The sequence below is a fragment of the Doryrhamphus excisus genome, chromosome 2, assembly GCF_030265055.1.
Source record: "Doryrhamphus excisus isolate RoL2022-K1 chromosome 2, RoL_Dexc_1.0, whole genome shotgun sequence".
Classification (NCBI taxonomy): Eukaryota; Metazoa; Chordata; class Actinopteri; order Syngnathiformes; family Syngnathidae; genus Doryrhamphus; species Doryrhamphus excisus.
Genome location: NC_080467.1, coordinates 5,118,307 through 5,133,369, shown reverse-complemented (window position 1 = coordinate 5,133,369; position 15,063 = coordinate 5,118,307). Strand labels below are relative to the sequence as shown.

General features: G+C 40.0%; 1 long non-coding RNA gene across 1 annotated transcript in view; it reads right to left on the bottom strand.

Annotated features, from left to right (window-relative positions):
• Positions 1 to 7,068, bottom strand: part of LOC131105885 (uncharacterized) — a 31,422-nt gene extending 24,354 nt beyond the window's left edge. The window contains exons 1-4 of the long non-coding RNA XR_009120014.1: positions 7,040 to 7,068; positions 6,569 to 6,625; positions 6,282 to 6,345; positions 5,896 to 5,996 (exon numbers count right to left, since the gene is read on the bottom strand). This is a non-coding gene — a long non-coding RNA (uncharacterized LOC131105885). The remainder of the gene's footprint in view (positions 1 to 5,895; positions 5,997 to 6,281; positions 6,346 to 6,568; positions 6,626 to 7,039) is intronic.
• Positions 7,069 to 15,063: the final 7,995 nt, after the last annotated feature.

Below are 15,063 nucleotides of genomic sequence, written 5' to 3'. Positions count from 1 at the left end.
TGGCAGAGAACATTCATGTACTTTCTTGCATAAAAGCTTCTTGTACAGTTTGGCATCTTAAGTGAATGAGCAGGAACGTGCGTCTCGGTGGAAACTATAACAAGCTGGAAGCACGTGTGTGTGTGTGTGGGGGGGGGGATTCCGTGAGAAAACACTTCACCTGGGCTTTCCTCGGCATCTTCCATCCAACCCATGCGCTCGCTGCGGTCTAACGCTAATGGACAGTGACATGCTGGCATGCAGCGAGCCAGGAAGTTGGCAGGAAAGGAATGGTGAGGACATCAAATAGCAGCAGGGCAAGGAGAGGTGAGCCATGTTTTGGTTTTTATAAAAAGAGGAAATGGCGATAGACAACATGTACAGAATGCACATAGATTGGAATGGGAATGGAAGCGAGCAACTGATTAATAGGATTTTCTATTAATGTATTTTCTATGGAAAATACATATTCCATATTACTATGGAAAATACATCGAGGCAATGAGATTCTGAAGGATCATACAGTCTAAGCTCATACCAATGAAAAGAAAGACCCGCATGCAGATTGGGTGATGGAAACAACCAATTAGAAGTGTTTAATGTTTGACATGTAGACTGGCCGTCCACTGACTGCATGAACAGTGACTAAGATGCCAGCCAGTCATGACAAAACCTCTAAAACCAGGGGTGGGCAAACTTTTTGACTGGCGGGACGCATTGGTTTTACAAAATTGACGGGGGGGGGCCACACTATATATTATAACAGTACTATATATTATAACACTATATTATTATAACAGTCCACCTGGAATTATTGTATCTGTAAAAGTGTCATGCAATCTGCTATATGTGCACTTTGAGATCATTTATTTGCTGTAAAGCATGTTATAAATTTATAATACATTTATTATTATTTTATATTATTTGTTATTATTTTATTTATTATTTTGTATTTTTATTATTTTTTTTAATTATTTTTATTATTTTTTTTATTATTATTACTATTATTGGCTGCACTGCACGGTCGAGTGGTTCGCACGCAGACCTCACAGCTACAAGACCAGGGTTCAATCCCACCCTCGGCTATCTCTGTGTGGAGTTTGTATCTTCTCCCCGTGCATTCATGGGTTTTCTCCGGGTACTCTGGTTTCCTCCCACATTCCAAAAACATGCTAGGTTAATTAGCGACTCCAAATTGTCCATAGGTATGAATGTGAGTGTGAATGGTTGTTTGTCTATATGTACCCTGTGATTGGCTGGCGACCAGTCCAGGGTGTACGCCTCTCGCCCGAAGACAGCTGGGATAGGCTCCAGCAACAGCCGCAAGCTTTTCTTACGCAGCTCAACCATTTCACCGCGTTCGAAGAGAGGAAGCTTTTTTTGCCTTTGCCATCAAGAAATTCAATTTTGACTTTTAAAGGTTGCAGTCTTTTTTTTTCTGTCTCCTAGCTTGGCATGGCGAAGGGGGCAGTGGAACAATGGAGCTTCATGACTGAAACCGTCGTCTGTGTGGCCCTGCGTCCGTGAAGCTTTGTACAAAACATGCATCCATGCTGGCTGGTCAGCATTCACAACAGATGGAGTGGTGTTTACTGGTCACCTTTGATGGGTAGACCAGCCAGCGACTGAATAATGACTATGAGAGCTTAAGCACGTAGTGACTGTGCAGGACGGCAGCTACTAAAAAGAAGCATGAGTCACAGAACCACAGCAGAATACTGTAGTTGCCCACTGAGGTCATGTAAAACTGGATGTCCATAAAAAGCCAACATAATAGAAGACATGTCGTCACTCTTTTTACTTGTCCTGCCGTGTTTAGAGGAGCCAAATGCAGAACTCTAGACTAATCAGTCATTGTCTGGGCTAGCAAACCTCCAAGGCTTTGGAAGGAACCGCGGTTGGCCTCTTATTTGTGTTTTCTTATATGAAAGAATGTCACTAGAACAGGGGCTCACAAACTTTACCAACTCGGGGCCCACTTGAAAATCTAAAAAATGTCTGCGGCCCACCATTGCCCTATAAACAGTACATAGATTAAATGCTGCGTTAGAGCAATTCACTTAATAATAATGATAATAATTAGTATTATTATCAATAATAATAATAGTAATAATAATAATTATTATTATTATTATTATTCAAGCAGACTGCACATAATTTGGTTTCCACACACCTTGATAAAAGGGCAAATTTAATTTTTATTGTCCCCCCCCTCCCTTCCCTGCCCCCACAAGACTACCCATATAATTATCATATGGCAGTCATGTGATTATTGAGGGTAGCTAAGTGTACATAAATTCCCCATATTAGATTTCATCATTTTAATAATAATAAATAACAATAATATAATATTATTATATATTATCATTCCCCATATTAGATTTCATCTTTTTAATAATAATCATAAATAACAATATATAATAAATATTATATATTATCATTAGATTTCATCTTTTTATTATATAATAAATATTATATATTATCATTATTAAAATGATGAAATCTAATATGGGGAATTTATGTACACTTAGCTACCCTCATTTTAATAATAATAATAATAATAATAATAAATAACAATATAACATTAATTATATATTACCATTATTAAAATGATGAATATTAACAATAATATAATAAATGTTATAATTATTTTATTACTAATATTATAATAATAATTATATATTATTATTATTATAAGATCAAGAGGAGACATTTACAGGGGGTCCTTGGTCAGCGTCATTTTGTTCCTATTATTATTATTGATTTGGTTAAAGTAAATAATAACTATAATAATAAATTATAATAATAATAATAATAAATTGTATATAAATTGTATAAAATAATTTAAATTGTATATAATAATTGTATCTAATAATTATAATAAATTATTATTATTGATTTGGTTAAAGTAAATAATAATAATTATTATTTATTTGGTTAAAGTAAATTTTGATTAGAGATTCACCTTCTGGAACAGAATGACGCTAACTAACCATTATTATTATTATTATAAGCCCAAACTTTTAATCTGTGGTGTACACAAAAGACAGAATTAATTATCATACTTTTCATAACTGCATTCAAGACTGGCATGATGAGAGAGCTACGTTCCAATCATAAACTGTATAAGGTTCCTAAAATATTGTGACAGGTCAATACCACTCAATAAGTTATTACTGAGTAATATAAAAAATAATATTTGCATGGCATTTCACGGCCCACCTGCAGTACCGCCACGGCCCACACTTTGGGAATCACCGCACTAGAAGTTTATGCATGAGATAAAAACAATGAATAACAATAAAGTGTTCACAGTTTCAGCTGTTTATTACTTGACAGCACATCAGACTTTCTGTCTCCTCTTCATCATCACTCTTTCCTCTTATTTCATCCATATTTTATATTTTCATCCTGGTGTTCTTACTGCCCTGTTTGCAGTCTCGGGTTAATAATGACGCTATTGTCTGAGACCTTGACAGAAGTGCCGGGTGAAGGCGGCGAAGGCGAGCGGACGCTCGAGACGCCATGAGACACATTTTTCCACTGATTTAGACCTTTCTTGTTGTTTACTGGCTGAAAACCCGAGAGAGCACGCAGGGCTGGAAACTTAAATGAGGAAGCCTTTTAAAAAAGAGAGGCCTCTATGCTGTTTGATTTCTAAACGTGGTTGTAAGAAGTTTATGGAAACCATCAGGGGGGAAGTGGAACAAACTGGATGGGCACTGGTGAAGTGGGAGACTATTGCGGAGGGTAACGTGCGGGTGTTATTTCAGAATCATTAGGGAGTTTTAGAGAATCCTATAAGAGCTATAATGATGGATTCGAAACAAAAAACGGACTGAAACTAAAGTGCAACTCGAGTGCACTAATAGTTTCCACAATGTCACTCAAGCGGACTCTGATCTTGACTGGCAGGACAAAGTGTGTCATGGAATATCACGGATGATTCAAGCAGTTGATGTCATCGGTAATTAGGCAAAGAGCAACATTTTTCTCTGTGATGACGGATGATTGTGGCACTTGAAACAATTTGGACTTATATTTTGGCCAGCGCCTGTTATAAATTATGGGCTAGATATTCGATACGGAGGCCTAAGTTATGCCGCATTTATCTTTTGTCAACAATATGAAGGCTCATAAAACGTAAACAACATTTACAGGAGAAGATGGCATGTGTGTGGAAAAGCAAAGCAGTAATTACCATGAGAAGATACCTCCACCAAGGCTTACTGCAGCACCTGTGAGTAGTTCAATGTCAAAAGTCAAACTATGCCACGCAAAGATTCAAACAGCATTATTACATCCTGGGCAGGGGTCATTAAACTGATCATTTCAATACAGGGCTCCCCCATCCACAGCCCTGAAGTGGAATTACAAATTACAGGAAAACCAATTATTTACAATCCTTATACGAGACATGGACACGCCCATTCTGCCTGCAAAGCCCCTATAAAAAGTTTTATACGCATGCTTTGACCACATATAATATAATAATATTTACATACCTTGCCCAATTTTGGTCATTTTAAGCACCTTTCTGTGTGCATCAGGGGCGTCACTAGGTTCTGAGGACAGGGGGGACATTAGGAAATCCAAAAAAACAAATAACGAACAAGAACCGGGATATAATTGTTTTTGGACAGATTTAGTAGAGATACTCAATCGTTTTAGGCCACCATTACATTTTAATGAAAACACATGCAGAACTTTTTTTTGGATCACTTTAACACCATCAGGGCTGCACAGTGGTCGAGACCCGAGTTCAGTTCCTCCCACATTCCAAAAACATGCTAGGTTAATTGGCCACTCCAAATTGTCCATAGGTATGAATGTGAGTGTGAATGGTTGTTTGTCTATATGTGCCCTGTGATTGGCTGGCCACCAGTCCAGGGTGTACCCTGCCTCTCGCCCGAAGACAGCTGGGATAGCCTCCAGCAACCCCCAGCGACCCTTGTGAGGATAAGCGGTAGAAAATGAATGAATGAATTAACACCATCAACTAATTATTATCATTATTATTATCATCCACTCACTATAATGATAAATGAATCATAGTTGAATCAGCTCAACTCGGAAATGGCAGGTAATGTGAATATTTATTTTAACTCCTATTTTTGTTCTATTATATAAAATTTGTCCGATTTTTTGGGGGGTAAAAAAATCAATAAAATATATCAATTATTTCGGGGGGCCTAATGACGCCACTGGTGTGCATTGATTTCACATAGCAACATAGCGATACCTTCCAGTCGTGGAATACACCCTGGACTGGTCGCCAGCCAATCACAGGGCCTATATGTGCTTGTGTCCCTTTTTTTCAGGAGCACTTTGTAAACAGCAGACCGCATCAAATAACCAAATTGATTTAAAAAAAAAAAAAAAAAGCTACCTAAACCATCAAAAGGTTGGCTCAAGCCATGATGCCAGGTTGTATGCTTTAATGAAATACAGAAGAAGAAAAAAAACGAGCGGGCCGTATTTAAACACTTGGCGGGCCGGATGTGGCCCCCGGGCCATAGTTTGCCCACCCCTGATGTAAATGAAGCGTTATTCTCACCCTTTGGAGGTTTTTAAGGATTTATACTTGTAGGTGAAATAGTTGCATCCCATTACGTATCTTAGCTGCATCTATTTTTAGCTGTTTTTATATCTTTAGAAGGCACAGAAAAAAGAGTAAGTGGGTGGTCTCTCAATTTCCCACAATGAGGCAGTACCTTAGAGGGCAAACTGACTAGTTTGTTACATGTAAAATTGTACAAAAAATCATCGCAGTGTACAAACACTGAGGCGAAATTTTTGTAAAAAAAACCCTGAATCATCCAAAAACTGGGCCATACAAAAACCAACATATACCTGCACCAGCTGGCGTCCATTACACTCATTTCAAGTGATTGTGCATTTGCCATTGCAGTGTACCTCCACAAATGCTTCATCCAGATCATCTTGGCATCCTGAGGTGTTCCCGGCCAGTTTAGAGTCTCTTCAATGTTTACTGGTGTAACGGCCTTACGAGGTCTCTGAAGGACAAAAGAATGAAACAAAAGTTGTCTTTCTGTCCACTTCTGTACCGCTCATCGATGCCAAGCATGTTGTGTGGCAAAGTGAGGAAGTACTCTTTAATCATAAACAAAAGACAGGTATTACATTTATCAGATATCACATATTTTTCTAACAAATTGTATGGACGATACAAACAGTGCCGACTAGTGGCCAACATAAGTAACCCAGTCGGGGGGGAGGAGTTATTAAAGACACGTGACATACAAAAAAGCTTTAAGAGTACAAAAAAGAAAAACACATACCTGAAGGACAAAAGAATGAAACAAAAGTTGTCTTTCTGTCCACTTCTGTACCCTACATGATACCCTACGGAACATAGATTATACATTTAACACGAAACACGGCGTGGACTAATGCAACACAAATCCCGCCAAATGTACAAATGAAAAGAGCCCCTTTTAACTCAAAGCCACGGTCAAAACAACATAAAACTGAACAAATATTGACATACAAACATTATACATCGATCGACAACACAGTTGACCAAATCTTCAACACATTATGTCTGTAACTATTTCACTTAACTTACCCTCATCGATGCCAAGCACTTGGCAGAAACCGGAAGTACTACTGGAGCTGAGGGCAACTACGGAAGCCCAGAGGGAACAGAAATGACAGGTTGAAATAAGGCATAATACAAGGAAAGCAATAAAATTGAGAAAATGAAACAATAAAAATAAATAACTCACTGAGATAAACCTCACAGAACAATTACTAAATAACAGTAAATTCACACATTTATTCAAATTAATAAAGTACATTTTTAACTCCGTTACACCAGGTCTTCCCCGAAGTTTCCTGACTGAGTTGGTAATTCATTCACAAATCCCGCCAAATGTGCAAATGCAAAGAGGCCCTTTTAACTCAAAGCCACGGTCAAAAGAACATAAAACTACCTGACATCACACACATATTGACATGCAAACATTATACATCGATGAAAAACACAGTTGACCAAATCTTCAACACATTATGTCTGTAACTATTTCACTTAACTTACCCTCATCGATGCCAAGCACTTGTGTGGCAGAAACCGGAAGTACTACTGGAGCTGAGGGCAACTACGGAAGCCCAGAGGTAACAGAAATGACAGGGTGAAGTAAGGCATAACACAAGGAAAGCAATACAATTGAGAAAATACGATAAGAAAAATAAATAACTCACTGAGATAAAATTCACATAACAATTACAAAATGACAGTAAATTCACACATTTATTCAAATTAATAAAGTGCATTTTTAACTCCGTTACACCAGGTCTTCCCCGAAGTTTCCTTCCCGCCAAATGTGCAAATGAAAAGAGGTACTCACTACCGCCTCCTAAGGGGCAAATAAGTTTTACAAGACACATTTTACAGAATTTATTATTCTCATAGTTAGAAGCTCAACTTTAGCAATGCATGTAATCCTGCAGGAATTATATTCCTGTATTGGGGTTTTTCACAATAATGGTCATCGATCTGTGTTGTATTTGCCTGAGCATACACTGTAAATTGTCAAAACGACAAAATACCACCGTGGCTGAGGTTTATCAACTAGAGTGTCGTTCAATTCCAAGAGAACGTCCCGCTGTGGTCCGTCCAAGCTTGTGACTGGGACATCACGCGTCCTTTATGATGCCAGTACAATAATGCAAAAGTGTTGTTGCAAACTGGGGGGGGGGGGGGGGGGGGGCTGGCTTCTGTTTTCAGGCCTCTGTTTTCTCTCGGGCCTCTCGTTTCCCAGCTCTGCTGCCCTGAAGCCCTGTGGGTGTGTTTAGAGTGGACCCAGCAGGCTGCCCTCCATCACAAAGCACGCTTCTTTCCCGAGTCTAAGACTGCCAGCTGGTGAGAGTGGCCACTGCGAGAAGCAGAATTTGTTGAAAAAAAAATTCCAAAACTTTATAAACTCCACCCTGTTCTGTTGATCCAACCAGAGAAGAGCAGTACTTGGAATAATCAAGACACTGCAGGTTGTTTTTATTGCCTCAGCAGGCAAGCAAGCCCGATACACAGAAGTACACAGAAGCTGGAAAAAAAAAAACGTGAACAAAGTACTCGCTTTTGGGCTTTTTGGGAAGGAATCCACATGAACTGTGTGTAATGTTATGTGAGAGCTGCGGTAAAGCCCAGAAAATGAAGCACGGTGGCTCCGCATGGCCACCATTCCCATGGGAACTCAAACAATCCTGAAGACCCGCCCACCGGAGTTCAAAACAGGGAGTTCTCAAGCAGTGAAATAGGATACACAATCAATCCATGATAGATACTATTCCTCGTTGTCTTCTACTTCCTGAAGATTTATATCAAAACCTCCTCAGGACCAAGCCCCATCTGGAGAACATGACAAGAGCATGATGAGTCAGCGGCTCCAAAAAGCATCAGAACCCCCAAAAGCGATGCATCTGTCAGCTGTCATCTTCCTTAGGACACCGCCGTGCACTTCCTTCCTCCTCAGGTTTCGGAAGAAAGACGCTCTGGTGCTCATCACACACTGATATGACTTTTCACAATAGCAGCGCAATGCTGAGAGCTGCTTGAGATGTGGCTGCAGCCAGATGGACAGGAAGAGACACTATTTAGTGATGGTGCAATGTGCAAACACAATCGGATGACTTCTACATGCCGTGAAAAAGGCTTTGCCCCTCCCTGATTTATTTATTTTTTGCATGTTGTCACACTTAAATATTAATTTAAAAAATGAATATTAACAAATAACAACAAAACGGAACACACAATGCATTTAAAAAAAATGAAACTTTTTATTATTAAGAGAGAAGACCTCCATACATGGCCTAGTCAAGGGGTCGGCAACCTTTACTATGAAAAGAGCCATTTTACCACCTTGCCCACGAAAGAAAAAGAGCCTGGAGCCGCAAAAAATATTTACATATAAAACAAGGTCTTAAACTCTAGAAGAGAATAGAAGAATTAGAAGTGCAGTGAGTGTGCATGTGTAAGGGTTGCCAACCAGTAGGGTTATCATGCTATCATCTTGGTTAAACAAGAGAATACAAGAATGTGTAAGGGTTGCCAACCAGTAGGGTTATCATGCTATCATCTTGGTTAAACAAGGTCTTCTGAGGTCTAAGAAGAAAATAGAAGAATGTTTAAGGGTTGCCAACTAGTAGGGTTATCATGCTATCATCTGGATTAAACAAGAGAATAGAAGAATGTGTAAGGGTTGCCAACTAGTAGGGTTATCATGGTATCATCTTGGAAAACAAGAGAATAGAAGAATGTGTAAGGGTTGCTAACCAGTAGGGTTATCATGCTATCATCTTGGTTAAACAAGGTCTTCTGAGGTCTAAGAAGAAAATAGAAGAATGTTTAAGGGTTGCCAACTAGTAGGGTTATCATGCTATCATCTGGATTAAACAAGAGAATAGAAGAATGTGTAAGGGTTGCCAACTAGTAGGGTTATCATGGTATCATCTTGGTAAACAAGAGAATATAAGAATGTGTAAGGGTTGCCAACCAGTAGGGTTATCATGCTATCATCTTGGTAAACAAGAGAATAGAAGAATGTGTAAGGGTTGCTAACCAGTAGGGTTATCATGGTATCATCTTGGTTAAATGTGAGAATAGAAGAATGTGTAAGGGTTGCCAACCAGTAGGGTTATCATGCTATCATATTGGTTAGGTATTGGTTGGTAAGGGTTGCCAACCAGTAGGGTTATCATGCTATCATCTTGCTAAACAAAGAGAATAGAAGAATGTGTAAGGGTTGCTAACCAGTAGGGTTATCATGCTATCATCTTGGTTAAACAAGGTCTTCTGAGGTCTAAGAAGAAAATAGAAGAATGTTTAAGGGTTGCCAACTAGTAGGGTTATCATGCTATCATCTGGATTAAACAAGAGAATAGAAGAATGTGTAAGGGTTGCCAACTAGTAGGGTTATCATGGTATCATCTTGGTAAACAAGAGAATATAAGAATGTGTAAGGGTTGCCAACCAGTAGGGTTATCATGCTATCATCTTGGTAAACAAGAGAATAGAAGAATGTGTAAGGGTTGCTAACCAGTAGGGTTATCATGCTATCATCTTGGTTAAATGTGAGAATAGAAGAATGTGTAAGGGTTGCCAACCAGTAGGGTTATCATGCTATCATATTGGTTAGGTATTGGTTGGTAAGGGTTGCCAACCAGTAGGGTTATCATGCTATCATCTTGCTAAACAAGAGAATAGAAGAATGTGTAAGGGTTGCCAACCAGTAGGGTTATCATGGTATCATCTTGGTAAACAAGAGAATATAAGAATGTGTAAGGGTTGCCAACCAGTAGGGTTATCATGCTATCATCTTGCTAAACAAGAGAATAGAAGAATGTGTAAGGGTTGCCAACCAGTAGGGTTATCATGCTATCATCTTGGTTAAACAAGGTCTTCTAAGGTCTAAGAAGAGAGTAGAAGAATGTGTAAGGGTTGCCAACCAGTAGGGTTATCATGCTATCATCTTATACACTCTATAATGTGTAGCATTATATAATGTGTGCATGTGAGCAGGGTTGCTAATAGCCGTTTCCCACCACAATTAGAAGCTTTAGAAGAACGTCTGAAGCTGCGTGTTACGTCATATCTGAGCGGTCTAGTGGTTAGCGTGCAGACCTCACAGCTAGGAGACCAGGGTTCAATTCCACCCTCGGCCATCTCTGTGCGGAGTTTGCATGTTCTCCCCGTGCATGTGTGGGTTTTCTCCGGGTTCTCCGGTTTCCTCCCACATTCCAAAAACATGCTAGGTTAATTAGCGACTCCAAATTGTCCATAGGTATGAATGTGAGTGTGAATGGTTGTTTGTCTGTATGTGCCCTGTGATTGGCTGGCGACCAGTCCAGGGTGTACCCCGCCTCTCGCCCGAAGACAGCTGGGATAGGCTCCAGCACCCCCGTGACCCTCGTGAGAATAAGCGGTAGAAAATGAGCCCTGGCAGATGGCTCTTGTAGCAAGACAAAAATTCTTTGTATCTACTGTCGCTGTGTTTGACTTATCAAGGATTGATAAACTGCACCCAGAAACAAGAATTCCAGAATTCATGAATTTATGGTAGAGCATATGGAACCATGACATTTGGTGAAATTTGGACCACCTGTAAGTGACACAGAAAGCAATTCATGTAAGACAAATGAAACGATGGCATATTTGCGCCTCAAAATCAATCAAACGCTGTCACTGTGGCTTCATGTGGCAAAGCACCCACATTGTTTTGAAGATGACTGTTGTGGTCAAACCAAAGTGCACAGCAGCTTGCTACATGTGTTTTCATGCAGATTGACAATGCTATTCTCGGAGCAGCTGTGTGTGTGTTGGGTGGGTGGGTTGGGGGTTCCATGACAGAAAGAGTTTTATTGTTTCACACAGATTAAAACGAAATAATTTGATTCAGTCAAGAGTGCTGTAACAAGTCGGAGGGTAGCGTTAAGGTGATGATTGGAGAACACAAAGCGTGGAATCATACGTCTTTTCCGCCACCCGGCCGGCATGCGGAGAAGCACATCAGAGGAGATCCCGCTACGGCTACGGTTTCAGTTTCAGTTTTTCATTCCTCCCAAAACCATGATTATTCTTTTTGAATCTCACCCCATCAAAACTGCGCTCAGACCTCAAGGCACCACAACAATCCTCCGGGCCTATGATTTGCATTTCCAGATTTATGGGCGCACTTCTGAGGAGCGCGGGATCAAATGCAATATTAGAACACTGAACTTACATCTAGGGCTCCATGAAGAAGGGGAATAATTACACAAGCACAAATCAAAATGATATATTGAGATATGATGAGAGACTGAAAGCAGGATATTGGATTGCTTTTACCTTCAGACAAGGAGGAGTGGAGGTTGTGGGTGTATGTGTGTGGGTGTGGGGGGGTCAAGGGCATTTTCAAGCCACAGCTTTACATCTTTGAAAAATGGCTTTGTTTCCTGTTTACACACTAAATGGAACCACGTTGGCCCATGACCCCCATCTGCTTGAATGCTCATTATTTGTACCACATATCGTAGTACCTCGGTTTTGGTTATTTGTTCTAACATGCCAGGCAAAATAATTGTTTATTTATGGTGTGGTATTGTACTTTCTTCTTTTCTATGCTGTTGATTGCAAATTGGTGGTTGATTGTTTGTATTTGTTGACTCTATGTGTTGTTGGGTACATGAACTGCACACGCTTTGATGCGCTGCACAAATGAAGTTCCTAACGGATAAATAAAGTTCTAACCAGGGGCGTCACTAGGTTCTGAGGACAGGGGTCTCAAACACACGGCCCGCGGGCCAAATGTGGCCCACAGGACACTAGTTTAAGGCCCCCGCCTTGATATGAAAGTTTAATGTTAGTGCGGCCCGTGCAAGTTTGATATGGATGCTGTATGGTATCATGTACCCAGAAAAAAATATTACTTTTGATTAATGTTCATGTTAAAGGTTAATTAAACTGTTAATAGTTATCCTCCCTATCCGTGTGGAAGTGGTAAGTTTTTGGCTATTTAAATTTAAAGGAAATAACTTGAAGGCTACCGTTTAGGTCGCTAGCTGTCTAGTTTGCGAGTTAGCATGTGTCTCAAGACCCTGCAGTTGCGCAATATGTTGTAAATAAAGAGTATACATGTGACTATAGTCGTGTTTTGTCATGTCTACAGGGCTCTAATAATGCTTTGTTCATTTTAATCTGAAAAAAAATAATTTGTCTACCCACCAACTATATGTGGTTTCTTAAGTTTTTTTTATTATTATTATTATATTTATTTATTACTGATTGATTGATTTTCTTTATTCTTGATTTGTTTATTTATTTTTTTATTTTTTTTGGCTGGCCACCAGTCCAATGTGTACCCCGCCTCTTGCCCGAAGACAGCTGGGATAGGCTCCAGCACCCCCTCGAGGAAAAAGCGAATGAGTTTGATGTGGTGTGATGTTTAAAGTGCTCCTGAAAAAAGGGACATGAGAACATATATATATATATACATATAAATATATGTTATGCCCCCCCCTCGGACAATTTTGTTAACTCAATGCGGCCCACGAGTCAAAATATTTGCCCACCCCTGCCTTAACGCATTCAAAGTTAAAATATAAAGACGAGGATGGAACTTGACTGAAGGCAAATGTGTGGACTCCAGACTCGCGAGTCCATTATCCAAGCATCTAATCACCTCCGGACTCCAGGCTCGGTGTCACCAGCCTATAAAGAGAAGATGAGATAATCTGGTCACGGTGGAGGTCCGCTGTGGTGAGTGCATTGTCTGTGCTGAAGCTAATAAAAGTTCAGCCATGCTGTCTGATCCTTGATCCTTGGCCTGGTTCCAGACCGACCAATAGTGTTCTTGTCTCTCCACTTATCAACTCCTCTCTGCCCCCCTTCCAAACATTGACAGGAGGGCTTCCAGAAGCGGCTTTGATCAGCGTCTGCCTGTCATTCAGCATTAGCTACCACAGGGGAGTGGATCCTCTAGCGGGGCCAGGATTCACCACACAAGGCTTGGAGCTCCGGTGGAAGGAGGGGCTCGTGGCTGTGGAACAATCAGTTCTGTGTGGTACACGAGGCGTCTGGGTGTGAGCAGACGTCCTCTGGTGTGTGCCACATGTTTCACCCCTGACACCGTCACCCGCCAATCTGCTACGCCCTTACAACTTTATCTCCAAGACGTGGGTCTGCTCCATTAATAAAAGGATGTGTTGATGAGATCATAAGTGCGACTGACACTTACACAGGCTCTTTTAATGATGTATGAATACCGTATTTTATGGACTATAAGTCACTCCAGAGCATAAGTCGCACAAGGCCAAAAATGCATAATTAGCTAGAAAAAAACATACATAAGTCACACTGGAGTATAAGTCGCACCAGGCAAAAAATGCATAATTCGGTAGAAAAAAACATACATAAGTCGCACTGGAGTATAAGTCGCACAAGGCCAAAAATGCATAATTAGGTAGAAAAAAACATACATAAGTTGCTCCAGAGTATGAGTCGCACAAGGCCAAAAATGCATAATTAGCTAGGAAAAAAAACCCATACATAAGTCGCACTGGAGTATAAGTCGCACAAGGCCAAAAATGCATAATTAGGTAGAAAAAAACATACATAAGTCGCTCCAGCGTATAAGTCGCACAAGGCCAAAAATGCATAATTAGCTAGAAAAAAACATACATAAGTCACACTGGAGTATAAGTCGCACCAGGCAAAAAATGCATAATTCGGTAGAAAAAAACATACATAAGTCGCACTGGAGTATAAGTCGCACAAGGCCAAAAATGCATAATTAGGTAGAAAAAAACATACATAAGTTGCTCCAGAGTATGAGTCGCACAAGGCCAAAAATGCATAATTAGCTAGGAAAAAAACCCATACATAAGTCGCACTGGAGTATAAGTCGCACCAGGCAAAAAATGCATAATTAGGTAGACAAAAACATACATAAGTCACACTAGAGTATAAGTTGCACAAGGCCAAAAACGCCTAATTAGGTAGAAAAAAACATATATAAGTTGCTGCGGAGTATAAGTTGCACCAGGCCAAAAATGCATAATTAATAATTAGGTAGAAAAAAACATACATAAGTCGCACTGGAGTATAAGTCGCACAAGGACAAAAATGCATAATTAGGTAGAAAAAACATACATAAGTCACACTGGAGTATAAGTCGCACAAGGACAAAAAGACATAATTCGGTAGAAAAAACATACATAAGTCGCACTGGAGTATAAGTCGCACAAGGCCAAAAATGCACAATTAGGTAGAAAAAGCATACATAAGTCACACTGGAGTATAAGTCACACAAGGCCAAAAATGCATAATTGGGTAGAAAAAACATACATAAGTCACACTGGAGTATAAGGTCAAAAAGACATAATTCGGTAGAAAAACATACATAAGTCGCAACCATTAGTCCTAAGGGGCACGTTAGCTTGGATCTGGGTTGTCAAATGTGTGCCATGGAGGGCAGAGAAACGGCAGGTTCTCTTTCCAGCTGCTCACCGATGAAGACGATTGTCATGATCAACACCTCCTTCAATTTGAGGGAAGATTAAATCACCTGCTGGAGAAAGTGGTTATCC